The following is a 27,727-nucleotide window of genomic DNA, read 5'->3' as shown; positions in this document are numbered from 1 at the left end:
ATACCATCAACTACTCTCTCATATACTTGAATATAAGAAATATATCCTGAGGCTTACAAAGTATTGTAAAATAGAACTAGATAATCACATAGGCATAACATTAAAAAGTCCTGGAGGTAGTGAGTCAGGTATCATTGATAGAGGCAAAAGGACTGAGGCAAGAGAATGGCCGGTCAGGAACAGAGCCGGTGAGCCACGAAAGGGGCTCCGGATCCAGAGGACTCCAGTGCTCTGAGTAAAGCTAGGTGATATGGAGGCCGAGAACGTTTCTTATACTTTCTTAGTCTAGTACAACCTCATGATGACATTAAGCCTTGTAATAACCTGAAAATCTAGAAAAAAACTAATGTGCAGATTCTATTTTATTTTTTCTCAAAATTAATTTTCTAAGATCATTTCTTAAAGAACTGTTACATTGTCTTACTCTTTCTTTTCTTGTCTATTCCTTCCATTTTCTCCTTGATATTATATTGACTACATTAGGGACTATTCAGGTTTACTATTATTTGCATTCCCTCCTTTCCAACCTAGTGTATTTCATACTTCTATGTTCTGCAGTATAGCTTGAGAAGGCAACTTTACCACATATTGCCATCAAAATCACTGCTCCTGATTGCTTGGGTGGGTGCCACAGTACTTCCATATAGCTCCCAGTGGCTCCATACCACCTGGTATACCCACTTAGAGACTCTCCAGTAGAGAACAAAATATTGCAAAAACAAATTGAAAGTCACTATACAGATGAGGGTGTTAAGCCCAGTGGGATGACCCAGATGAACAGAACCCTGCAGAGCTAATCAGGAAACCATGCAACCCAAGAATACAAAGATAGATGAGCCTATAACAATGAAGGAACCGTACAATGAATACTTCTGATGCCTTCAGCTATTTCAAATTTGCCTTGCCAGGATTTCCTAAAAGGTAGCAAACATTGTTCCTGATGTGATCAGACATGATTTCAAGTCCCAGCTGTGTTAATAGCTGCTTATATAGTCCTAGGCAAGGCAACTGAATACTCTGTAGAGCCAGTAGAAAATAATACTGACCTGCCTAACATATATGATGTATATCTAATAATAATACCAATTAGAAGTATAAAATTATACTATTTATTTCTAAGAATTTTTACAAATATTTTTAATAAATTGCATGCTAAATCCAGATAGTATAACTATATATGTAAATATCTACTGTGTCACTGATAGTTTCTGGATCAAACAAAATTATTGTAAATGTTCATGTTTAGCAATATTAGGAATTGACCTTCTCTTAGTCACAGCAAAATGTTTACAGTAAAAGTTGAAAAAGAATATAGAAATAAGTGATAAATATAATTTATCAAGAGCTATGTTAGGTAGACACATTGTGCATATAAAATTATCTATCAAGCTAAAAATTCAAACACAATCAGAAATATTTTCAAGAATGGCACATAGGCCATTATTTTAAAGCTGGAGTCACAATATTGTTATTTAAGAGATGGACACAGATAATTGGATACTGATAATTAAAAAGCTATTTTTTTTCTTTCAAAGTCTTAGAGAGTTCAAAAGAAAGGCTAGTGAGCATCAATGACTCCTCTTTCCACCTTCCTTCCTCCCTACCCATTAGTTGTCACTGTTTCTCTCTGAATCAGGACCAAAGAAGTTATACATTTGCTCTCCATGGAGGAAGGAAGGAATGAGTAGCTTTTGCATAACCACAGTCAACAAATTATCCCTAAAATGTTCTAAGGAAAGTCAGTGATGATAGCAACTGAGGCAGCTGCTTACCCATCTTTATAATGTTGATAAATTCCAGGACTATAATTATTAACATACATGACAGAGGAAAACGATAATAAATGCAGATCATCATTCAGAATTGTATAATAAAATAAGGGCATCCATATCATATCCATTAGAGTAATTTTTTAAATTAAAAAATATAAATTTCACTTATGATCTTTTCAACAATTCTTATTTCCTGATTAGAACTGATTATGGTGGATTCTATCAAAGAAAAAATGCAGCCATTGACGGATAACATGCAGTTAATAAAGACATGATAGTTAGCAATAGTTTCACAATAAAATGGCTACCACTCCTCAAAGATGTGAATGTGGTAATCATCTCAGAAAAAATATCAACAAAAGTGACAATTACAAGGCAAAAGAGTTCTCAAGAAATGGCAATATAAAATGTGAGTCTTGCTGAAAAGTACTGATTAGCTACAGAAGCAGAGTGAAAACATGTAAAGAGAAAAAAGAAAAATGGAGAGACAAGTGCCAGCACTATCAATACTTGTTGAAGCTAGCCTCTGGCAATTTGTCAAATAACAATAATTACAAAAAGAATCCACATGTACAACTACAGTGTCTATCATTCAGGGATTATATACGAGCCACAGCATGACTCAGTGTAGCAGAGGGCTTATGGGAGTGAATTCACAAGGCTGACTGCCTGGCTTCAAATCCTGCTCCACATTTACTGGCTGTGTGATCTTAGAAAGTGCCTTATTTACCTCATCTACAAAATGAGGGTACCGATATCTACTTCACTGGGTTTTCATGAGGATAATATTTAAAACAGTACACATGGCATATGGTAAGCACTTAAGAAGTGGAAACTCTTAATATATAATGAATTTAAAATAACAAAGCAAGTATGGCTACACTAGACATCCCCAAGAGTGTTAATCTTCAAGGTTATCTTCAGAGGGCATGACTCTGGTTTCTGCTACTATTAGAATACCTTTTTAGTAGCTGGTTACTGTGCAACCTCAGGAAACATAGTGTTTTCCAAAGGATTATTTCAAAATTTCATAAGCCAAATTGATTCTACAACCATCTTCCTTTCTTCAATTCATGATAGGTTACTTGAGACCAAGACAGAATGAAGTAGGTTACTTTGGTACCACTGTTATTCCTCCACCCCACCATACTACCTTTTAGAGAGAAAAGTCAGTCTAAAATCCTAGGTGGAAGCTAAGGTGGTTTTGTCCCATCATGTATTTGCATTTTTGCAATCAATACACCAGAACAGTGTGGTGTTTTTCTTTGTCTCTTGTCACAGTCTACCAGGAACTTCTTATGCCTATCCAAGCCCTCCCTCTTATTACTTCCTCTTATATTCTTTTGACATAGCAATTTCAGCTATTAATAAATAAAATAAAAAGGAGAAAAATGAGAAGTTGCAGAAATCAATCTAAATTATTCTGTTTAGTAAATCAAACAAGGTATTCAATTGTTTTAAAAACTTTTTCCACAGATACACTTCTTTGTTCAAATGTCACTGTTGGTCTTAGAAAACAATACCCGAAAATGAAGCAGCCTCAAAAGCAAAAATTTTTCTCTGACCTTCTCCTGCCCTCCTATCTCTCAGTCCCATTCTCCCCCAACGCTAGCCATAGAACCTAGACTCCCTCTTCTCCAAAGTGGGTCATAGAAACCAGAGCCTCTTTTCCCCAAAGCTAGCCAAAAAAACCTAAAAATTATTACTCTAATTTTTTCTGTGCCTTTCTGTGTAAAAATTAGCTATAATGAGATTATCTGACCTGCCTTATTTGACTGTAGGTCATAAAATCTTCATTCCAGAGAAGGCCCTTCCCCATACCCAGAAAGAAGAAATGCAAGCTCAGAGAGGCCAAGAAGAATCTAGACAGACAGCCCTAACTAGGTTTTCCCACTCAGTCTGTTAGCATTAGATCATACTCTTTTTGTCTAGTATTTCTATATGGCTGTCCATATGTTGTTGCACCTAAACATAAATATTCCTTTTTTTTTTTTTTTTTGAGACAGAGTCTCGCTCTGTTGTTGCCTGGGCTAGAGTGCTGTGGCGTCAGCCTAGCTCACAGCAACCTCAAACTCCTGGGTTCAAGCGATCCTACTGCCTCAGCCTCCCAAGTAGCGGGGACTACAGGCATGTGCCACCATGCCTGGCTAATTTTTTCTCTATATATTTTTAGTTGTCCAGATAATTTCTTTCTATTTTTAGTAGAGACAGTGTCTCACTCTTGCTCAGGCTGGTCTCCAACCCCTGACCTCAAGCGATCTTCCCGCCTGGGCCTCCCAGAGTGCTACGATTACAGGCCTCAGCTACCATGCCCGGCCGCACCTAAACATAAAAATGGACAATTTCTACTGTCTTTTTGGGTCTTCCTTCTGAAGGCTCCCATGTATACACATTAAATCAATTTGCATAACTTTTCTCCAATTAATCTGCCTTTTTATAAGTTGACATTTCAGTGAAACTTCATGTAGGCATAATCCTGATTAACATATTAATATTTGCACTTTAAATATCCTCCTCTCAGGGTAAACACATCCTGTACTCTTGACTGGCATGCAGCAGGCCCTCCATAGAATCGATATGACAACTTTGAAAGTCATAGATCTATCTCACTGTCTCTCTGGACTGAGTATTTGCTTACATGTAAGCAGGCCCCTTGTCTATTTCCAAATCTATCTGTATTTAAGGGCTGGGTCAGACAAGCACAGGCTTCAATATAAAGGAAAATGATAGTATGTAGATGGAAAATCTCTTTTGGTCAGCAGATTATGCTTTTGCATATTCACTAAATCTATTTTCATTGTTTCCTCTGGTCTCAGTGTCCACACACTGCACTATTTCCATATTGTCCTTTCTCCGTCATCCTGAAAACTCATCTCTGGATGCTTTGTGGAATCTGCTTTTGCTTTTATTGTTGTTATTTGTTTTTTGTTTCTTTTCTTCTTTTACATATTACCAGAATGCTAGCTGAAATTATACTGGATACGGAAACTTAAATGGTGAGAAATAATGGTACAAATTATTCTGTAGTTTGAGTTCCTTCCTAAGAATCTAGTATGAAATTAAATAGTGTCCACCACTATCCATGTTAAGGATAGTATATTAAAGTAAACTGAATCCTTAGATAATTCCTTAGTGGCACTAAATCAACTGTTCCAAACTCTGTTTTCCCAAATCCTCCTAAAAGTGTCTAGGTGTGCAATTTGATTCCTCTCTTCAAAGTTGTATCAGTAATAGAAAATTGGAGATTACACTAACCAGCAGACAAATAATTATTCCAAAGTGAGGGGAGGGGTCCCAATAGACTAATAGTGTATTAGAGAAATCCAGGATACATGAGAATGAGGACTGTGGAGGGTGGAGATGGTAGACACAACTTTCAAACACTTCAGTCTATTCTAACCTTAAAAAAACAAATTGCATTGGTCCCTCTAGATGTCTCCTATTTCTTTCCTTTCTCTGGCAAGTATCTGAAATGATTGGTCTATAAATACTGACTTCACTTTTCACACCCATTTAATATTTTAACCCCTTGAAACCTGATGTCTGACCAAACCAATCTCCTGATTCTACTCTCTCAAAGGTCACTGGCAGCCTCCTATTGGCAAATGCAATCACCTTTTCTCCAAACTCATTTTTTTCATGTTTCTACTATAACTGACAAATATTCTCCCCCTCCTTGAATTGTGCCTTCCCTTTTAATCTGTGGTATAAAAATCCTAATTCTCCATTGACTTTTTGACAAGTCTTTTGCTTTTGTTCTAAGATACGTGTTCCTTAAGGCCAGATCTAGACCCTTTACCCACCATGCTCCGCATGCTTTCACTCATTCAGCACATTTTACTTCTGTTCATGTTTCCAACTCTATGCTGCTGATTTCCAAATCTATTGAAGGGTCAGAACTTATCAATTGTCAGGAACTACCCTGTTTTTTTTTTTTTATTATTATTCCTTCACTTCTCCTCCTCTAGCCAAGCGAACCATGTACCAATGATCCACTCGTGCAATAAAGACAGTCTCCTTCTCTTGACAGAGACCACTGAAGAGGCTGCTTAATCCTGATCCAGATTCTCACCCTTACAGACAAAGTTTGTATGGGTTACAAATTCTAGTAGCCTGAAATCCCTTATTTTCATCCACACTGACTGACCTGATTCATAAAGTCCACTTCCATTTTTCAAGCCTTGTTGATTTTCTTGGATTCCTGACTAAGGCCTTGTCTTTGTTTTGACACTCAGAAGAGCCCTATTCCCAGACCCCTGGCCGCTAGACCCAGGCTCAATATAATCTAGTATCTTCCTGCCATTGAACACAACACAGGGGCAGTATTAAGTGTCTCACAAAAGATTGGAAATAAAAGGAAGAATTTCTATCACCCTTGTTCACACCTTTCAATAAGACATTCTTCTCTGAAAGATATTCATCATTGATACAATGGCATACTCAGTTCTACAGTGTTATTTTCCCTTTCATGTACCAGTGTTTCCTCCTGCTTTTGTGCATTCTCACAACCTGTTTTTATCTCCACCTAAATGTTCACGCTCCTACCTACCTCCTTCCTCTTCTGGTAGATATTTTTAGGGTCATCTGTCCAAACTGATCACCCTTTTGACCAGAGAAGATGTGTGATCTTACTTGACCAAATCAGATTCTCTTTTTCTTATAATATAGAAATCAGGATTCTGAGATGGCAGGCAGCATTTGCTTGGCACTTGAACTGAAGATGCAAAAACTTCGGAGTTTGGAGTGTGACTTGTAATCTGTTGGGTTCAGAAACACACAAAGTTGATGATCTCATCCAAAAAAGGAAGAGGGATGAAGGTGCACATACAGAAGCCCAGATAGAGGAGAAAGTGGTCCAGAGAAAAAGAGAAAGACAAAGCAAGGCCACTTTGGTTCTTAACAGCTTTTGAAGACTAGGTTTAACTCCCGATCATACTTTGGTCTTCTCCACCTAGGCCCTGGACACAGTGTTTTTTGCCTCAGTTACCTGAGTGAATTTCTGTTAATTACAACCATGGGTCCCAACTGAAACACTATCATTCAAATCAAAGGTCACATTTTACCTTCTGTATGATGTCCTCCCAGATTATCTCTTATTGATTTCTGAATCTTGGAAATTCTATCGCAACAGAGGTTTCAAGTCATAATATCCTGTACAATTATATAGAGAGTTATGTATTATCTGTGTCTATTAGTTGCAGTTCACCACAAAAACTGTAAACTCCTGTGATGGGCACCAAGTCTTTACTTTTTCTTTATTTCCAAATATACCCAGAGTGGTACTAGCAAATTGTTGGTGCTTCATGAGAGCTTTGATTAACACAGTGTACATTCTGAATCTATGGAATGTAAAAAATAAATGTTATAAAAATTTTATATAGAGAAAATACAGGTGTAAATACATAAACATGTATACCCCTAAAATAGATGAGGTACAAAAATCCCCAAACTAACCTATAATGACTTTAAAAAGTATGTAATTAAGTATATTGTTGAAGAGCCTCAGGCTGACTTTAATAATTTTTGTGATTTTAAATGGTATATAGAAATACTTATTTGAACCTGTAGAGAGTCTTTTTCAAAACTGCTTTCTAGGAATGTCTGTAGACAATGGATAAATGAGAAATAAAAACCTATGTGAACAATTACAGAGGACTTGTCAATTTTCCTTTTGGAGGAAAAAAAAAAAAAAAAAACAACCCTCAGAAAGCAAAGCAGCCTTACTCACCCCCTGCAGTTCTAGAAGTGAGAAGGCAAAGCTCTGCCCTATTTTGCAGTCCTTAGGCCTCAGGGAAAAAAAAAAAAGGATGAGGGGATTTCCCAAGAGCTGTGAATAAAAACTGTTGTCACAGTCAAGTACTTCAAAATGCCTAGGGGGAGAGGATTCCAACATAATTCCCTCAAATACTACAAACAACATTTTAAGCATTCACTGAGTCAAATGACTGCAAAAGCATAATAAAAAAAGAGGCCATTTAACTGTTTAGTAGTAAATGTCCTGACTCTCAGGGAGAAAACATTGTAGGCTGTCTCCTTCAGTGTGCTGGTGCACACAGAGAGGATGCCCTCAGAAGTAGAGGACTGGCCTCTCTGACGCTCCTTGGACCTTCTCTGTTGCCCCACCATTTTTTTTTTTTTTTAAATTCTGTGAACTTCAAAATTTAAGTAGTTGATCACTCTCATTTTTAAAACTGTACCTAAGGGCAAATACAAATTTAAAATGTGATGCCTAATTCTTCCTATAGAAAATAAGAAAAGAGACTTCCCCCTTCTTTTTTTAGAGCATTCTTTAGAATGCTTATAAGTTCTTTTTCTACCTCTTTAAAGTCTTTCTGGTTTGAAAGGTTTGTTTTTCATTATAATATATTTCCCTAACACCTGCTCTTGTCTTCCACCAATTTCTCCAGGATTTCTTCCTATCTCTCTATCTGTTCCTTCTTGATCTCCTTGGTTGAATTCTCTTTCTTGCCATAGAATGGACCAGATTTTTAAAGATCTGGTCCCATTCTACCTTTCCAACACTTATCCTGTCCCTTTCCAGCCCTACCAATCCCCGCCTAGCCAGCCCTTGCACATTTTACAGTGTAACACACTGAACTAGAGACACTTTACATAGATACGTTTGATTCCATGCCTCTAAGGTTCTGTTCTGTCTGACAGGAATCATCTCTTCCATTCTCATAGCAAACACATAGTAACCTTCCTATAGTATGACATCCTGTGAAACTTTTCTAGACCAGACTGTGATAACAGCTAGTCATTTCCTTCAATGCAAACGCTGCTCTGATTTCATTCTGCCCAAGCAATCTTCTGATTGTAACTACAGATTTGTCCAGGAGGTCGGGGGCGGGGGGGTGTTGTGGGGGGGGTGGAGAATGCGGGAGTCTGCTCTTGAATTTCTCATGTGACAGTCATTTCTCATTGTAAAAAAGGCTGGCGTTGTTTTACCATAGTTTTTATGAATCAGTTTTCTGTGAGGAGATGAGTGTGAAACTGTGTCTAAGAAGAGGTATGATCCATTCAGAGTATTTCTGTGGTTTGAGGCTATGAACATCAGACCCAATATAATGGCAGCATTGGAACTCTGGATGCCAGCTTGTTTGGCCTTCTCTGGTTATATACCAACTCCACCTCACTTTGAATATCTGTTTAAATTGCACTTGTTCTTGTCACAGGTATGCATATAAATATAACACACTAATCAAGGCAACTCATTTCTCTGATCTTGGTATGTCAATTATAAAATGTCAGGTTTGATCTTGATTATCTCTAAAAGTCATTCCCAAAGTAAAGTATATGAATTTGAAAATGTTTTCCTCATTTGCAATGTCAACATCAGCAAATACTAGAAACACCCAGGTACATATATGATTAGTGTCATACATTTCATTTTTTCTTTGGTGAGCTGCTGTGACTATAAACCCCCCTCAACACAGATAACTCAAAAATCTGATCTAAGCAGCTGAGGAGCATTAATTGAAGGTTATTTTTTCATTTTTCATTTAATTTATTCCAATCCAATTTTCTGAATCTATTTTCTTATATCTAGAGCAGCGGTCCCCAACCCTTTTGCCACAAGGGACTGGTTTCACGAAAGACAATTTTTCCATGGACGGAGGTGTGGGGTGGGGTCGCGGAGTTCAGGCTGTGATGCCAGCGATGGGGAGAGGAGCAGCTGTAAATATAGATGAAGTTTTGCCTACCCCGCCCCCCATCACTGCTCACCTCCTGCGGTGCACCCCCCACCCCTGCAATGTCATGGAAGGAGGGGCGGGTCAGCGGGCCAGCGGCAGAGCTCTGTGGCCCAGTCCCTAAAAGGTGGTGGCCTGCGGCCAGGGGTTGAAACTGCAGATCTAGAGAGTTTCCTGTAGGGCAAATTGCTAAATTTAAAAGTTAAGTGCTATGTAAGTATTGGTATGTATCATTTAAAAAATTAAAGCTTTTGTAAATTTTTTCATTTATTATTAAATTGTCCTCCTTTTGTTAGTTATTCTTACAGGAGTTACCAAAAAGCTAGAGGGCTAAATGAGACTGCTTTTGGCATATGTGGGCCAAAGCTGTGCACACACCAGTACTTCTGTCTGCAAGCGAATGAACTGAAACTAAGCTTGCCTTTATTTATCTTATCAGACTTTCAGAATTTCAGATTTTTAACACTGAGACCTCCTGAGGAGAGCATCAAATGTGAGGTGTGTGTAAATAACTGAGTGTGGAGAAGAAAAAGAGTAAGATGATCAAATAGAAACCTCCAGGGGTCCATCGTCCCTCTGCATGAACACCAAAATCAACAACTATCCTCACAAAGAAGCATCTTCAGGACCAAAAACCAGGTGAGTCATCACAGCACATGATTTTATCATTATATCAAGGAAAGAGGCACTGAAAAGGGCAGAAAAGACCGTCTTGCACTGCTTGTGCCAGCCCTCACCTGCCCCGCCAGCGCTACACCAGTGTGCCTGGTGGAGCAAGAACTTGCGTCCCCGGGGGGAGGGAGGGTAAATCGATTGTAGGACTTTGCATTGGAAGTCAGGGTACCCTGTCACAGGACAACAGCGCGGGGAAGAACTCTGCCGGCACCCAGGAAGAGAGCATTTAGACCAGCCCAGACACAGGGAAATCCTCTGCGCCAAAACCCAAGTTCCAGCTAGCCTCACCACTGGCCAACAAAAAGCAGCCTGTGTCCTGGAATAAATTCCTAAGGAGTCAGGACACAAAGGCGGCAGTCCTTGGACAATTCCTGTGGCTGTGCTGGCTGAAAGCCAGGGAACCCGGGTGCACATGACTCCCTGAGACACCAGTGGCAGTGGCTGTGCCAGTGCCTGTGTCAGCCCCCTCCAAATCCAGGCAGTGCAACTAAGGGAGAGTCTTCTTCCACTTGGAGAGAGGAAAAGGAAGAGTTCAGAGGACTTTATTTTACAACTTTGATACCAATAAAATAAAGTACCAAGCAGACTCCTGAAGCTGGGAATCCAGCACTGAGTTCCTGGACAGCATTTCTGGACTCACCCTGGGCCAGAAGAAAACATCCTGAAGGCAAGGACCCACACTGCCGACTAAAGAGCCCTTGGGCTTTGAATAAACATCAGAGGTAGCCAGACAACAATCACCACCAAATTTGAGTGAGACTGTGCTGGCTTCAGGTGTGACCTATCATTGGTAGCCATGAGGGAAGCCACATGTCACTCCTCCTCCAATTCCAGCAGCCCAGCACAGAGTGAGGGAAGAGAGTCATAGACTTTGCCTTGTGATCCAGGGAATTCTTTTGTATCTCACCTAAGTCCACCAAGGCAGTACCACCAGGAGTCTCTAAGAGTCACAGCATTATGGGCTTTGGGGAAACCCCAGTGCTGATACGGCTACAGTGACCAAAGACTTAGATCACAGCACTCAATTCCCTTTGAATATCTGGAAAGCCTTCTTAAGAAGGACAGGTTCAAACAAACGCAGACTGTGAAGATTAAAATACATATCTAACTCTTTAATGCCCGAGGCACACCCACAACACCAAAAACATCCAGGAAAACATGACCTCACCAAATGAACTAAGGAAGATACCAGTGACCAATAAAACCTGCATCGGGTCAGTAAAATCAGTTGATTTATCCAAATCAATTGAATAATATATATTTTCCTTTTGAAATATTGCATGAAGTTGTTCTGTTGACAGCTAATTCATGCTGCTGATAAGTTATGGTTCTCCTTGGAAGAGGCAGTTTGTACTTTGAAATGTTATCAGGGTCTAAGCATCCTACAACTTCAACAGTGCAGTCTTTCACAATTTCCACATCACTGAATGGCTTCCCTTTTTTCCCCGAGTATATAAGGTACTTTAAAAGGTGCTTCAGTGGCATTATTTCCAGGTTTTATTGCTGCTTGAAGGAATTGTCTTTGCTTTTCCTTTTCATCTTTTAATTTCTGCAATACAACCTTTTGTGCCTTTCCCTCCAATTTAAAATATTTTGGTCCTTATGAGTGTTATAATGCTGATGAGCATGGAATTTCCTTAATGTTGATATTGCAGTATCACAAACCAAGCAAATCATCTTATCTTTAGCAGAAGTAAGATAATATTGAAATTCCCAATCCTCATTAAAAAATCTTGTTTTCTTCCGTCAGTGTTCTCTTGGTCTTCTTTGACATGATGGGATGTTAAGCAGACAGAATTAAAAAATATTGCCAAGCTGTGCAAGTATTCACAAACTCCACTTCAAACAGAAACACAGCACATGGTTGTCAAAAGCTGGTAACAGACTGGCATACTCAACCCTCATAAACTCTCACCAACCAGCCTCATAAGCTAATGGTGTCAGTCAGGTGGGGGAAGTTAGAACTAAATCATGAGCTTTGCAGCCATCAATTTAGCCCTTATGGCTTACTAATGTTCTAATTGTGTTGGTCAATCTGGGAGGATTATTTTGTTGAAACTTATTTTATTCTTTGGTATTTTAAGTATGTTCATTCTAAAAATAAAATAAAAATATAAAAGACAAAAAATGCATTATTAATAATAAAAATAAAATGATTTGTTCTGTAAAATTTGGATTCAGTCAAAACATGCATTTAAAGGACTAGAAGGCCACATGTGGCTTTCCCACCCCGGTCCATGTTCTACAACAACATTTTGCTATATAGCCCTTTGATTAATTGCTGAGCTCCAAAATTTCCATGATATAGATCCATAGGTTAAATATAGTATATCCAGTTTACTTATGACTCAGAAACTACTGGAGTATAGAAATCAATATTATTTTGAGAGGTGCAATTTCACCTACATTAATTCTCTCAAGGGTCTTGTGAGAAGCAGCATTGAACTGGGTCCCAGTCCAACTCTACTAACTTTTGCCTGTGAGAGCTTAGGTAAGTGTTTTAACCTGCTTTAGTCTCATTTTGCTACTTCATACTATGTCAAAAAATGCATTTTTAGAAAGGTTGTTATAGGGATAATAGAACCTATTGTATATACATTTTCTGGCACATAACAAGGAATTTATAAATGCTAGCTATTATTAAACTATCATTATTTCCATTTACAGAGGAAAATCGAGGATCAGAGAATATAATTGATTTCCCTAAGGGCACACAGCTCTTGAGTAGTAGAGGTGTGTATTGGACTCAGGTTCTATGGTGCTGTATTTCATGCAACTTATAGGGCACCTCCCTGCTTCAAAAATTCCCTTGCACAGCACAGACTTCATCTTTTCAGTTGTTTTCCTTGGTTATTTGATTTCACATCACTTTTCTTTGAGTTTGCATATTTGTGTAGTACATAGTTTATGAGATACAATTCAGTATTTCTAGCTTTGTATGCTGTTGTTTCTGCAAAAACACTTCAAATTCCCTGAAGGCAGAATAACTGGTATCTATACACAACTACATCTAACTGTACTTCTGTACTCTGTACTCAATAAGTAACTTGATTTCATTACAGAACAAAACTTATTCTTTCAACAAATAGTTTGGGTCTACAAGTATTCATTTGATGAGCCCTCCACCTCTCTAGGAATTCAAGAAAACCAGGTTTTTGGCAGAAATTTTGCTATTGAAAGATAACTTCCAATGTCATGGACAACAAATAAGGGAATATACAGAAGAGAGAAGTGTCAAAGCTAAGACAAAAGAAAGAAGGAAGCATTCATCTTGAAGAATCATATAAAGAAGGATCACAACAAAGGAAGAAGGAGGAGGAAGAACGGGTATCATATAGAGTTTCACTGTACCCAACCATGTGGGGATGAGAAGATAAAGGAGGCCAGATGCAGTGTCTCACACCTGTAATCCTAGCACTTTGGGAGGGTGAGACCAGAGGATAGCTTGAGGCCAGGAGTCGGAGACCAGCCTGAGCAAGAGCGAGACTCACCTCTACAAAAAATACAAAAATTAGCAGGGTGTGCTGGCATGTGCCTATAGTGCCAGCTACTCAGGAGGCTAAGACAGAAGGATTGAATGAGCCTGGGAGTTGGAGGCTGCAGTGAGCTATGATGACACTATTGCACTCTAGCCTGGGAAACAGGGGGAGACACTGTCTCAAAAAAAAAAAAAAAAAAAAAAGGAAAAGATAAAGGACCAATAAGGATTACAAAATGGGAAAAACAGGTAAAGAAAGTGAGGATGGGAAATATCTATTTGCATAGTTGGAAAAGGGAAAATGAGGAATACTAGTCCAATATCTGCTTCTGTGTTCTCAAAATAAACAGCCACTACTGCTTCATTATCTTAGAAGCAGATTTATTTCCATCTGTTCTGAGACCTCAGAAAAGCCTTAATATGACTGAACCCGATTCTGAAACACTTTGCATACTATGGGTGTGGCATGGTTGGCCAACTCTGAGAAAATGTCTTTCTCTCCCATGGAGCACGCACAACACATTAATAGGTGCCAAAGTACACTGAACCAAGTGTGTAAGCATAAAGTGAAGTGCCCAGCAAATACTGAATGCTCAATAATTTTTTTTTTACTTTCATAAAGAGTTCACAAAAAGTTCAGGAAACAAATTTTGTCTGTTGTACAAGAAAAACAATGCTATATAACAATATATGATAATTATCTAATTTGAGATATAAAAATAGCAAGCTTTAGGATTTCAGAGGAAAGGAAAATCACCAGGGGTCAGCTGATGTGGTCAGAGAAGGCATCCACAGGAGGTGGGTCTGGTCATCATCCAAGTCTCTTAGTGTGGTACCGAGAATACGTAATTAAGCAGCGACACCTAAAAGGCTGACCTATGGCACAAGAATAGCACTTACCTCTAATTTACTTCCTTTTTTGTCTGACAGTGTTCTTCCAGTTGAATGTGTAATATTCTGGTAAAAACAACCTTGTTGACAGAGCAAACATATACAGAAAAAAAAATTGAAAGGGCAGAGCTCTTAAAAGTACATGTTTATTATGAAAAATATATGGCAACACTCATATTTCTGTACCGTTTTTTTCCCTGTTTCTTTCACAATTTAATGTTAAAATCTTTATTCTTCAACATATACATTTATGATCCCAAGCTACCAGAGGTAACATTTAATCTGACATCTCCCCCAAACTCATACAACATCAAATGTTTAATTCTCTTCTTTTTATGACTACATTTTTCTTTATTATTTTCTGCAACTTATTTTTCTCCACTTGCTACTTATGCAGAATAAATTTTTAACTTCACTCTTTATACCCTCATATTTGTGCATTTGTGTCTACCTCTGACTCAAAATCTACCAGTTATATTTGTTTTGCCTAAAATATACTTTGTAGGGTTTATACCAGTGGCACCAACAAACAAAACATTGGAAGAAAAACACATAAGCTTTAAAACCCTTAATGGGAAAGCATATATTTTCCCTCTATGTCCCCAGTACTGTTCTAGGTGCCTTCTTGGCTTAATTAATAGTAGAATCTCAATAAAAACACATTAAATAAATAAACTACTGAAAAAATAACAAAACAATTGTTCATTATTTTTGTTCATCTATTCAGTTCATCATAAATTCTTACATCCATTTATTCCAACAGGCAGTACTGGGATAAAAAGATAGAATTATACTCCAGCCTTGAAAGCAGTAAAAGTCTATTAGGGAAGACAGGAACATGTATAATTAAAACAGACATTGAACGCTTAGAATGCCTTACGATTCAGAGCTATTGTATGGGACTAAAGGGGAAAAAGAGAGCAAACATGCTTCATTCTGCTTGTCAGAGAAAGGTAATGTAGGCTAATAATCAGCATGACCAACCTTAGAAATTAGGTACTCACCAAAATGCTTAAATTTTTACCAACAAATACCTCTATAGTTGGGCCATGTGTGCACATCAACGTTAAATGATTAAATGGTATCAAACTGTGAGTTTAGGTCATGATCATGTTTGGTCCCAGGTTATCTGGCAGCAAGACTGGCCAGGCCATAACCCACAGTTGTCTTTGTGTCCCTGTCTATGCATTCAATTAGATCAATTCACTCAGAAATTTGAGATCCGTCTTGTGGACACAACTTCTGGCACAATTACCTGAGAGCTTTCCTACTAGAAACCTTATGACAACCAATGTCAGGTCTGCCTGGCCCAATGGTTGCATATCTTTTACTGGTTAAATGAAGTGATAAATTATGATGTGTGTTGAGAGGTGAGATTGCTTCATTGTAAAGTAGAATTAATGCAATTGTTCTCCAAGGGGTGACAGCTGAGGGAAGCAAATAAGCAATATTCAAACGCCTCATAGAAAGTACAGCTCTGGCTTTAGGACATGAGGTCTAAAAATATGAAAATCAGTGGCCATCAAATTCCTTTTTGTGATCTAAAGTTAACACAAGAATGTGACTTGTTAGTGTCTATCTAATACTGGCTAGGAAATACTGAAGACTTTTTCACAGTTTGTTTCTCATTCGACAAATCATATAAATTTTATTTCCATGCCTATGTTTGTAGCTCTGCCATATATAGCATTAGCACATCTTTAAAAGGCATTAAAGTTGGAATTCCAGACCTCAAGGAGCTTCTGGTGTATTTAGGAAGACAGAAAAATGTTAAATGTGCAAACTAAGTGGTGGTGTTGCTACTGTTTCCACATATCTGATTTCGGAAATTCAAAAATAAATGACTGTTTTATATTAGGAGAGAAACCCCAGAGACGAAATGAAAAAAAAAAAAAAAAAAAGAAAGAGAAGAGAAGAAGAAAAAGGTGGAGGAGAAAAGAAAATACATGTTATTCTAACAGACCTTCCTTATTTGCTACAAGCAGAGATGTAAACTTGTCCTCAAGTGCCACATTTACATCTCCCCACAGAGTACACTATAAATGATACAGAAATTCCATTTCTAGCCTACAAAGCATGTTTATTCTGTAATGTTTTTGAAACAATATGGAAAAGCCACTGGCAGTGGAGAATGTGAAAAAAGAAAAGAGAGAGACAGAGAGAAGAAAAAGGATGAACTGTTTCCCTTTAAATTTTTTTTGCATTTATATAGCATATTATATTTTGTAGTTTACAAAAATATTATATTTTGTAGTTTACAAAATATAATATGCACATAAGTTTCATTTTTCTCTTAAAAACTGCATGAAATAGGGAAATTACAAATGAGGAGATTGAAATATAAAGAACTTTAAAAAGTTATCTATTAAGAATTATAATTATTTTTTCAAAATTCTTTCCTGTTCCATTAACAAAGTTTCTAATCCTGTGCATAACCATTCTCTCCCCACTTATGCTATGAATTTTCCACCTTTTCAGGTATTTGGTACCATCATATAACACTCCTTACTATATAAGTTCTCCCTCTGGACTTGCTTTGTTTCCCTCAACACAAAATCATTCTCAAGTTCCCACGTTAAAAACAGAAGTCTCTATCTCCATCATCTCTCTAGCTACCATACCATGCTGCCTCCTCCCTTCATAGCTCTAGTACCACCCTCCAAATCCAACACCATTTGCTGGCAACTTAATTTCATCCTTCCCAGTTCTATAAAAGTATTTTTGCTAAGTCCCAGATTCCCTACCTGTTAATTCAATTGAGCATTTTCTTTTCTTAAGCAAATGAATATCTCTGTCACTTCCAACACTCTCTTCCTCCTCCCTAGAAATCTTTTTTATCCACCATTCTGGAGTCTGAACACCACTCTCTTCAGTTTCTCTCTTGTCCATTTCTGATCAGTCTTTTTGTAAATTCCCTTTTCTCCACTGTCTAGATGAATGTTATATGATCACATCCATGGTCAATATTGCTGTCTTGGCCGGGCGCGGTGGCTCACGCCTGTAATCCTAGCCCTCTGGGAGGCCGAGGCGGGGAGATCGCTCGAGGTCAGGGGTTCAAGACCAGCCCAAGCGAGACCCCGTCTCTACTAAAAATAGAAATAAATTATCTGGACAACTAAAAATATATATAGAAAAAATTAGCCAGGCATGGTGGTGCATGCCTGTAGTCCCAGCTAGTCGGGAGGCTGAGGCAGTAGGATCGCTTAAGCCCAGGAGTCTGAGGTTGCTGTGAGCTAGGCAGACGCCACGGCACTCACTCTAGCCTGGGCAACAAAGTGAGACTGTCTCAAAAAATAAATAAATAAATAAATAAATAAATAAATAAATAAATAAATAACAATAAAATTGCAGTCTTTTTTGATTTTTCCCCCTCTCCTTTTCCTCTCTGAAATTAACTGATCACCTGTGACTGTCCATTCAACTGACTAATCACATGCGAATGTCAATCTGCCCTTTCCATTTCCACCGCCATTGCCTTAGTTCATTTCTTCACCTTTTACTATGCAGATGACCATAGAGTTTGCTAACAGTTCTTCCTGCTGTTTCTCACCATTTCCACCAGCACCAACAACAAACGCTCGTTCATTCTACACAAATAAAATTATTACTTTGCAGCTTTATTTGGCAATCAAGATGCAACGGTTTAAAATAGCAAGCCCATTATTTAAGGTTTATACTTGCCTTCTTTTGGGGCTTCATCCACTGTAATCTACAACCTGATTCTGAGCTCCAGCACACACAAATGTCTTGCTCTTATGTGAGGTCATGCTGTTCCTTCAGTGCTATGGAGGCACCATTCCCTCTACCTAGAAAAGCCCTCATTGCCACTTGTCTTCGAAAGTGTGTGCTTCTCTTTATACAAGAGCCTTCCCAAGACTTCTTACATTAAGTTTGAATTTGAGTTCTTTAGATTTCTATAATGATGGAGTTCAGGACATGCTACCCCCAAATATGGCACTGTGGCATTTAAGAAAAAGTCAGAAGTAGGAAGGTCTCCTGTCCTTCTCCCCTAAAACAGGCCATAAAAGAATTCTCCAATCTTCCTTTAAAGCCCACCCTGTACTGAGAGGAAAGAAATTGTCCTTTTCTCTGAAGACACAGGGACACAGTAAACAAGCAGGCCTTGCTGAGGTCCCCCCAGTTTATTACCATTATATCATACCCCTCTTGTCTCATCATATGTCTGCACAAATGTCCACTCTTTTTCAAACTTAGCATAAAAATGCATGTTTCCCTGTTTCTTTTGGTCTTCATTTCCATAAGAAGTAAAATTTACGTTAAATAATTAGTTTGCTTTTCTCTTGCTAAGCTGTCTTTTGATATAGGGGTCTCAACCTTGAATAGCAATGTGTGAGAAAAGAAATCCTTCCTACTATGTCTACATTTTATGGGATTGTTGCTTTATTTGCCTTCCCCATAAATATCGATGAGAGTGATTATGACATATATCTTTTAAGTATTTTAAGCAAATTTCTCATCTTACCCCTGAAATGGATCTTAGATTATCTGCTTATGTCATAAAGCCTTTACCCCAAGACAGTAATAATGAAAAACGGCAGCTCAGTTTCTGTGCACATAGAATATAATTTCTAAGTTTTGGAATCAAAATAATGAATGATGTTTATAGCAATAGTTAATTAATCAGTGCCTTCTAGGTAATATCTCAAAAGCATTTTCTTTTATATATTTCTTGTCTAATGTCTACATGTATTATGCTTATGTAAAAATGATTAATAACAAGTGTGCCTCAATGCAGCTTTATCAAGACTACAAAGTAATTAATTAAAATGCCTTTTAAATCAAGGAACTATAATGTGCCCTTCATCTTACAGTTCTTAATTGAATTCCCAAATAAAATTTAAGCCATACCCTCATTTTGTGCTTTTTCACTTGGTGCTCTCCTGATGGATATAAACTCTGATGTATTACTGCTGGAGTGTAATATTCTGTCATATCTATAAATTCCACAAAGTCTTAAGCCATGAATAAGATGGTAACATGCTTCTTTCAAAAATGTCTGAGAATTAATCATTTATTTCCCTTTTCTGACATATCTTTTATGTTTTGCATGTTTCTGAAAGATAAGGGAGTACTAATGTTAAGCAATGTTACTGTCCTCACTGGTAGAAGAAAATAAAACTATCAATCCCCAAACAAAGCTGCATACTTGACTTTGAAGGTTCAAGTTTGTCCAATTTCAGAGTCTTTTCCAAATACCTTTCTTGACTTATGAAATGCAAAATTACCTTGACAGTTACAGATTCTATTTTTAGAATATGTGCCTTTTGTCATATAATTTTGCATAATCTTCCAAATGCTTGGAGCATGAAGACAATAAGAGGGAGATTTAAAGTGCTTGAATTGCTAGAGTAAAAGTGACACATGAAGCAATCATATAAATTCAATCAAAAATTTACCTCTACAAAGAATATTTCTAAAGCATCATCTATGTTCATGTATTAGTCTACATTATTAACAGCAACTCTATAGTCAATGTTTTTATAAAAAGGAAACAACTGAGAACTTTAAGGACTAATTTGGGTTTAAGCTTTTCAATAGTTCTCAATACAACCAAAATTTTCCTATAAAGTATAAATTTCCAAGCCTAGGTAATGGTCCATGGAGACTGAAATTCATTCATCTCTTTATGAGGAAAGTCTATGAAAGTGGTTTAATACAAGACAAGGCCAAGAGCAAGAAAGGCATTGACCTAATTGTAAGAATGAACATATGAAAAAAGGTTATATTCTCACACTGCTGGTAGGAGTGCAAATTAGTATTTCATTTTGAAAAGAAATATGGAACTAATTTTCAACAAACCTAATAAATTTTACTCAGTTAAGTCAGATATCTGTCCCAAGGAAATAACATAAACTAATATATATAATTAAATAGTTTGTTGCAGCATCCTATAAAATAGCAAATATATAAAAACAATATGAATTTCTGAAATTATGATGTGTTTATTAAATATCATACAAAATGACTGACAATATGGTAACTTAATTAAGGTGTAAATTTAGGGTGGTTTATTACATGGACACTAAAATAGCAGTAATTATAAAACAAAGAAAATTAAAACTCTGAGGAACAGAATTTATCAGAGAAGTGTTGATATATCCTAGTCTTCTTATCAATTTTCTCTTCTTCCTGGTATCAATCAAAATAATAGAAATAGCCATAATATATTTCAAGTAATAGTTGGCTTATTTCTTCTTCATTTCTCTATATTTTGTACTTAATGGATGCTGAAGGAACTAGGTGCGGTTAAATAAGTGAGCCTTTCATCCTATGTTGAAAATAATATTTATTTTCCTATAATGTGTTCAATAATTTCCCCCTAAATATTAAAGTACTACATCCTGAATAAAGAGAATTATAAAGTTTCAGAAAGGTACAAAGAACATAAAAATCACACAAAACCTCTCTCTCTAGTGACACTCACTATGTGACATTGGATATTTTTCCTTCATTATAAATTATAAATGAAGTGCAAATACAGGAATATATAATACATACAGTATACACTTTTATTCATTTTTCTCATTTAATGTAGTGTGAAAATTTTCTCAAATCATTTAAAATTATTGTATTATTTGTAATATGTCATCCATGCTCTTAGAACATTATGTAGGTTGTTTCCAATGTCTCACAACATTGCAATAAATAGGTCTACATGTTAATTTTGATCCGAGTTTCTGTTCCATTAGTCATGATTTCTCTATTGTGCATTACAGGCTGAAACTTAAAAACTATTTAAAGGTCCCTGGTATATTTGTTTTTGTTTTGTTTTGTTTTACTTTGCTTTTCAAAATGCAGCAGTTTATGTTCCTAATGGTTGAATATGTATGTCCATTTCATTGCACCTTAACCAATATTTAGTACAATTATTTAAAAATTGTTTACTACTTTTGGAGCTTAAAATGGACTATTTTGTTTTATTTTTAATCATTTGATTAATAATGCAGTTAATCATTTATTGTTTTTATTAGGTTATCTTACTTTTTATTATGTGATTGCTTATTTAAACATAATGCCTTTTTTTAAACTGGAATTTTTGTGAATTCTTCATAGATTACCATGATAGCTTCAAATATCACTACGAATAGTAGTTTATATCCCTGAAAATATGGTTCTTAGTTGGGTCTTTTGGCTTTTATTAGATTTTCCCGTATTGTATAGTCTTATAAAAGAATATAGGAATGAATTGTGGAATCATATTTAACCTAAGATATATATTCCAAGTAAGGTTAGATTTTCTATATGCTAATTAAATTTTTTCTGATTTACCATTAATCAATTATATAATAATTGATTATTATAGTGAAGATGAGAGTTATTGTTTATTCATTCATTCATGCTTTCAGTACTATTTTTTGAACAACTACTGACTGAAAATGCCTCTTTCCAGGCTCTTGTAACATATTAGTAAAGAAAACAAATGGAGATTCTTGTCTGCAGGAATTTTTGCTTACCTTCTAATAGGAAGAGAGAGACAACAAGCAACATGTATAGTAGGCAGAATAATGGCTCCCCAGAGATGTCCCTAACCCCAGAACTTATGAATATGTTTCCTTACATGGCACAAAGGACTTTATAAATATAATTAAGGTTGTGAATCCTAAAATAGGGAGATTATGTTGATATATCTGGGGGAACCAATCTAATCTATGATTCTTTAAAAGCAGAGAACTGTATCTGGCCGGGAGTGTTATGGAGGTGAAGCAGAGGGGGAAATCAGAGAAATTCTACTCCTGAGAAGGATTTGATGAGCCGTTGCTGGCTCCGAGATGTAGAGATCCATCTGGAAGAATTGGAGAAAGGACTCTAGAAGCTGAGGGGCCACCAGCTGACAGCCAGCAAGGACAATGAAACCTCCACAAGGAACTGGATTCTGCCAACACTCCAAATGAGTTTGGAAATCTGTTCTTCTACAAGCCACACTACATCTGTGTAATCTATTCTGACATCAATAAAAGCCTAACACAGAATGCCAAAAAATAAATAAACAAATAAGTAAATTAGAGAATATTAGAAGGTATTAAATGCTCTGGAAAAAAAAAGGTAAAATTAGTGCAAAGTCAGAAGGGTCAGGAAGGCCTGTGTGAGGAGACCAGGCAGATGGAAGATTAAATAGCATGGCTAGCTTGTGCCTCATCAAGAAGGTGACATTTGAAAAAAGATATGAAGGAGTTAAGGATGTGAACATATGACAAGAAGGACGGATGACAGAAGTCTTTCCAGGCAGAGGAACCTGCTACAGGAAAGACCCTACAGCAGACCTGACATCTCTGAGGAACCCCATGCGCCTGGATGGAGTGGGTTAGGGAGGGAGGGGGCAGCTGGAGAGGAAGTCAGACAGGTATGGGGACTTGGGTCATATACCACCTAGGCCCTCAGAAAATTTAATGTTTATTATGAATGAAATAAAAAGCCACTAAAAGGTTTTGAGTATAAAAATAATGTGGTCTGATTTAAAACTTCCAAGGACCAATCTGGCTGCTATACTGAGAATAGCCTTTTATGGGAGAAAAGATAGAAACCAAGACATTTGTTCTGAGGTGACTTCACTAATCCACATAAGAGATAATGAGGGTTTAAACTAAGGTGGTAAAAATGGAGGTGATGAAGGGTCTCTACTCTTGAAATAATTCTTTAAAATTTACATATAAAATTCAAGAGTCTCATTTTCCAGGAAGCCACCATGACATCCCTAGACAGCTTCACTTAATTATCCTAACACATCGAACTATTATTAAAGCACTCATCACACTGGTCTGGAATTATCTGTTTATCTTTCCTTTCCTTCTAGACTGCAAATTAAACTCTAAGAAAAGCAATTGTATATTTTCAGGTGAGCCTAATAAAAAGCTACATGCTGCCATCCTTATTTCTAATCTGTACTGTAGTAGGAACAGTTCAGTCTCTTAAGAAGAATTATCTTTTGTGACACAAGAGAGGTCCTCCAGGCCACTTCCCTCAGAAGCTGTATCATTTCGAATAACCTAGATGATATGTAGAGGTGAAAATCAAGTTCATACTACTTTGATTTTTTAAGTATAAAGAAAATCACAGGAATATATTAATAGTATAGTCATCAGTAGAAAGACAGTCCATATGGAATATTTCTTCTTGGATTTTAATTCACTTTTTTGCCCCTTTTTGATTTGGACTATTCTAAAGAAAGAGCCTAGAACAATTCAACAGAAAAAAGAAAGAAAGAGAGCAGTGACACCATGTTTACTAAGGAATAAGGTGCAAAAGCTTACAAAGCCTGTGACAACTGATTCCTGCTCGGCAATAAGCACCATAGACATTATAGACTACGTGAGCTTCATCTTGTTTAACAAACTTTTTCCTTTTCCCTATTTGGCCCACATTCTAACAGTAACAAAAGCCAACTAACATTTGTTGTCTTCAGACAGGAAGCTTGTCAGGATCTGCGCAAGGACCATTTTGCATTCTAATCACTGGTTAGAAGACATACCTATAAATTAATCTCCTGCACTAATAGTTTTAACTATTTAGTAGCAAGAGAAGCATAATTAACCTGGAGTGAGCCCTTGTTTTTTATAGCATACTGAAGAGGATGATGAAAATTGTGGGGGAGAGGGGAGAAAAATGAAGTTATCACTCCTTTCTAGTCTTCAAAAATTTCACAAATAAGAATGTTAAGGGGTCGTTCAAAGAAACTGAGAGGCCATTTATATCCTCCCCTTTCATTTTTGTTTTACTAATTTGATACCAGCATTTACTAGTTTTCTTTTTGTTTTTACATATTTGTGATTTACTTCTTCACTCTTTTAAGTTTATACTTGTAACAAACATACATGATTTCAAACAGCAAACAACATACCAATTATAACCATTTAAACAAAAGAGATATTTGATGCATACTTATATTTTTGAACAGGTAAATGAATAGTATGCATGGGTGATGAGAGAAAGCATTTAATTTTAGGGAGCAACAACTTTCAAAAGCTTATTATTCTAAAAATAGTCCGGTCGAGGTGGCTCACGCCTGTAATCCTAGCACTCTGGGAGGTCGAGGCAGGTGGATCACTCGAGGTCAGGAGTTCGAGACCAGCCTGAGCAAGAGCGAGACCCCATCTCTACTAAAAATAGAAAGAAATTATCTGGCTAACTAAAATATATATAGAAAAAATTAGCCGGGCATGGTGGCGCATGCCTGTAGTCCCAGCTACTCGGGAGGCTGAGGCAGGAGGATCACTTCAGCCGAGGAGTTTGAGGTTGCTGTGAGCTAGGCTGACACCACTACACTCACTCTAGCCCGGGCAACACAGCAAGACTCTGTCTCAAAAAAAAAAAAAAAAAAAAGCTTATTATTCTAAAAGTAATTGCAAAGTGTCCTCATTCTTAATTTTTCCATCTATGTAAATCAATCTATTGTTTTTACCTTAAGTTCTCTCTAAAGTAAACCAGATAATATTTTATGCTGAAAAAAAACTGGTCTAATATTAAATATAGTTTTTATTCATTAAAACAAGTATACAATGCCTATTATTCATCAAGCACTCTACTAGTCATTAGAAATAAAAGATGTTTAAGACAAAGGCTTTGCCTTTGAGGATCTCAAAGACTTTTCTAATTCAACTTTAGTCTGCTGAGTAGGGTTTCAACTCTGGGTAAAATCCGTATGTTCTGGGGCTTGAACGTTCACTATAATTTATTTGGAAAACCACTGGCTAACATACTGTCGGGCTCCTTCAGTCAATCTGTGTCCTATAAATAGAAGTATATCATAGTTTATGAGGGAGGAAAGCAAATATCCTCTGAGAGTGGTAGTAATCAGAAAAGGAAGATTTGTAGACTGCAAAAAGAAAGATAATATGAATTAATCCTCATATAATTATAAAAGGAATACTGCAAAAGTAATTTTTTTTCCCCAGGAGGGGGCAGTTAGTAGTTAGACAACAGTTAAAATATCTCCCAAGCATTGAGGCAATACTAGGGAATATAAAGCTATTGGGGAAAAGAAAAATAAGGCTTTATAAAAGTGGCTTGTGCGATTGGGCCAGAGCATTTTAGAATGTCCTGGAACCCTAGACACAATTATCATGAAAAATTCTAAGGACCTTTACTTCCACATCCAGGTAGGAAGATTGTGGCCAAACCTTGCATGCCCTAAAATGATTAAGTACAAGTTTACCCAAACTCTTGCTCTAAGTCACTTAAATTTTATTACATCTCTGGGACCATAACAGTTGGTCTTAGCAAACAAAAACCAGTAACTATAAACTAAAAATCTCATATAGGACCAGAAGACAGGAATATAAAGTGTGTGGAAATGAAAAATGTTAACTGACAGTAAGCTCATGAAGCAACAGATAAAGAAAATGTCAGCAATAACCTATGTGTAAAGCAGAAAGATCATAGTCATCTCCTCTATTGGTCTGTCAAATTTACAAATTCTGCTTATCAATGCATCTTCTAGAATAGATTATCAGACACAGGTTCTTATCTTGGGACCAGAGCCCTGGCCATACTAAGACATTTCATAAAGCCCCCAAAGCCTACAAGGTATCCTATGAGCGCTAGGTGCTAGGTGCCTTTCCATGTATTAACTACTCTTCACAATGATACAGAGAAGTAGGTAATCTTACTAGGAGTATGACCAACTTACAGATTTGGAAACTGAAACTCACAGCTAAGTTAAGAAGCTTGCCTAAAGTTTCACAGTTAGTAACCCAATGCAATCTAGCACCCATTGCGTTTGGTAATATTTTCTGGAAAGAAGGAAAGTGCAGTCATCACAGCACTCACAGCTATCTTTGGTTTGTCTGATATGAAATGTCTGTCAATCATGAGAAAGGGGAAGGATGAATTATGTGAGTCAAAGAAAAGCAGGAGGCAGGAAGCCCTACAGACAGACAATTATTTAGAAGAAAAATAAAATAGAAATGGAAATATTTTGAATTGCAAAAATACTTTTGTAGATTATAGTTAATGTATAAATTAGGTGGTAAAATCAATTATTTTGACAGTAGATTTGCAGAGGGAGAGACAGGCTGGAATGAAAGAAGTGCTCCAGGCTGTCACTGACATCAGACTTGTGCATTTTCCTTGAAAAGAGGCCCTGAGGTTTTCAAATGCTACTGGTGTCCACACAGGAATCACATGTTGCCCATGCAATTTCAAGGTGAGGTTCTGGGAAAAGTCCCTTTGAGCTAAATAGTTTTGTATTCATCTTTAATCAGAAGTCAACAATTTTAATCCATGTTCTCATTGAAAGCTGAATACATTACAAATAAAAGAATCTGATTTATCTCAGAGATTTATTAATGTGCTTTTGAAAACCACCAACATCTCATCAAGATTTCATTTGATTTTCTTCAGAACCATTTTTGCTTTAGTCCAGAAAATTGTATAATGTCAAAATCTTTTTATTCCACGTGAATTATACCATTCCATCAGGCTCATTAAGCATTTGAGCCACAGTTCAGTGTCTCAAACTGATATTAAACCTGAGCTATCAATACTAAACATCTATCAAGTGACAAAAGTTTTTACCAGGCTGCAAAATATTCGACTGGAAGTAAACATCAGACATCAGGGAAACCACATTCTTAAACTACAGGTAAGTAGGTTGGAACCTGTGCTTGGTTAGTTTCTGAGGTTTAGAGCATATCCTTTACTAAAATTAAGCTCAGAAATTATTATTAAGTTCTTACCATGTTTCATGTATTGCATTAGGTGTTTGAGTTTCAAAACACTGAAAAGACTTCATCTCTGTTTATAAGGGGAAGGGTAGTGAAAAAGACAAACATTAACATGCAAAAGGAGAAAGAAACGGAACTAGAGGCATTGCCCATGTCTTCAATGTTTGTATGAGAGAAAGACTGCAAAATTATTTCTGCAAAATAATTTGAGAGAGTCAAACACAGATTAATATGCTGATGAAAATGTCTGGAATAGATACTCACAAGGTAAATACCTATATAACACAAATATTGGCCAACCCTCTTGATGATTCACTCATTATAAGCAATAGTCAATTAAAAAAATGAGAAAGCAAAGAAACTTACCAGCTTATTGGGATTCGACTAAACACAAAGTGACATGTTTTATATGCAAAGAGATATGTTACAAAGTGACATTAAGAAAACAGGGAATAGAGTGGGTCAGTGAATCAACTATGGCAACAAGGTTAGAGATGTATTAGAACTCAAGGAGCAGAAATCAACCTTCAGGTCTGTCAT

At 36.8% G+C, this 27,727-nt stretch overlaps 1 protein-coding gene across 1 annotated transcript in view; it reads right to left on the bottom strand.

Annotated features, from left to right (window-relative positions):
* Positions 1–27,727, bottom strand: part of MDGA2 (MAM domain containing glycosylphosphatidylinositol anchor 2) — a 762,383-nt gene that overhangs the window by 512,689 nt on the left and 221,967 nt on the right. The window lies entirely within an intron of this gene.

Source organism: Lemur catta, chromosome 1 (genome assembly GCF_020740605.2).
Source record: "Lemur catta isolate mLemCat1 chromosome 1, mLemCat1.pri, whole genome shotgun sequence".
NCBI classification, from domain to species: domain Eukaryota; kingdom Metazoa; phylum Chordata; class Mammalia; order Primates; family Lemuridae; genus Lemur; species Lemur catta.
This window is presented reverse-complemented; position numbering and strand designations above follow the sequence as displayed.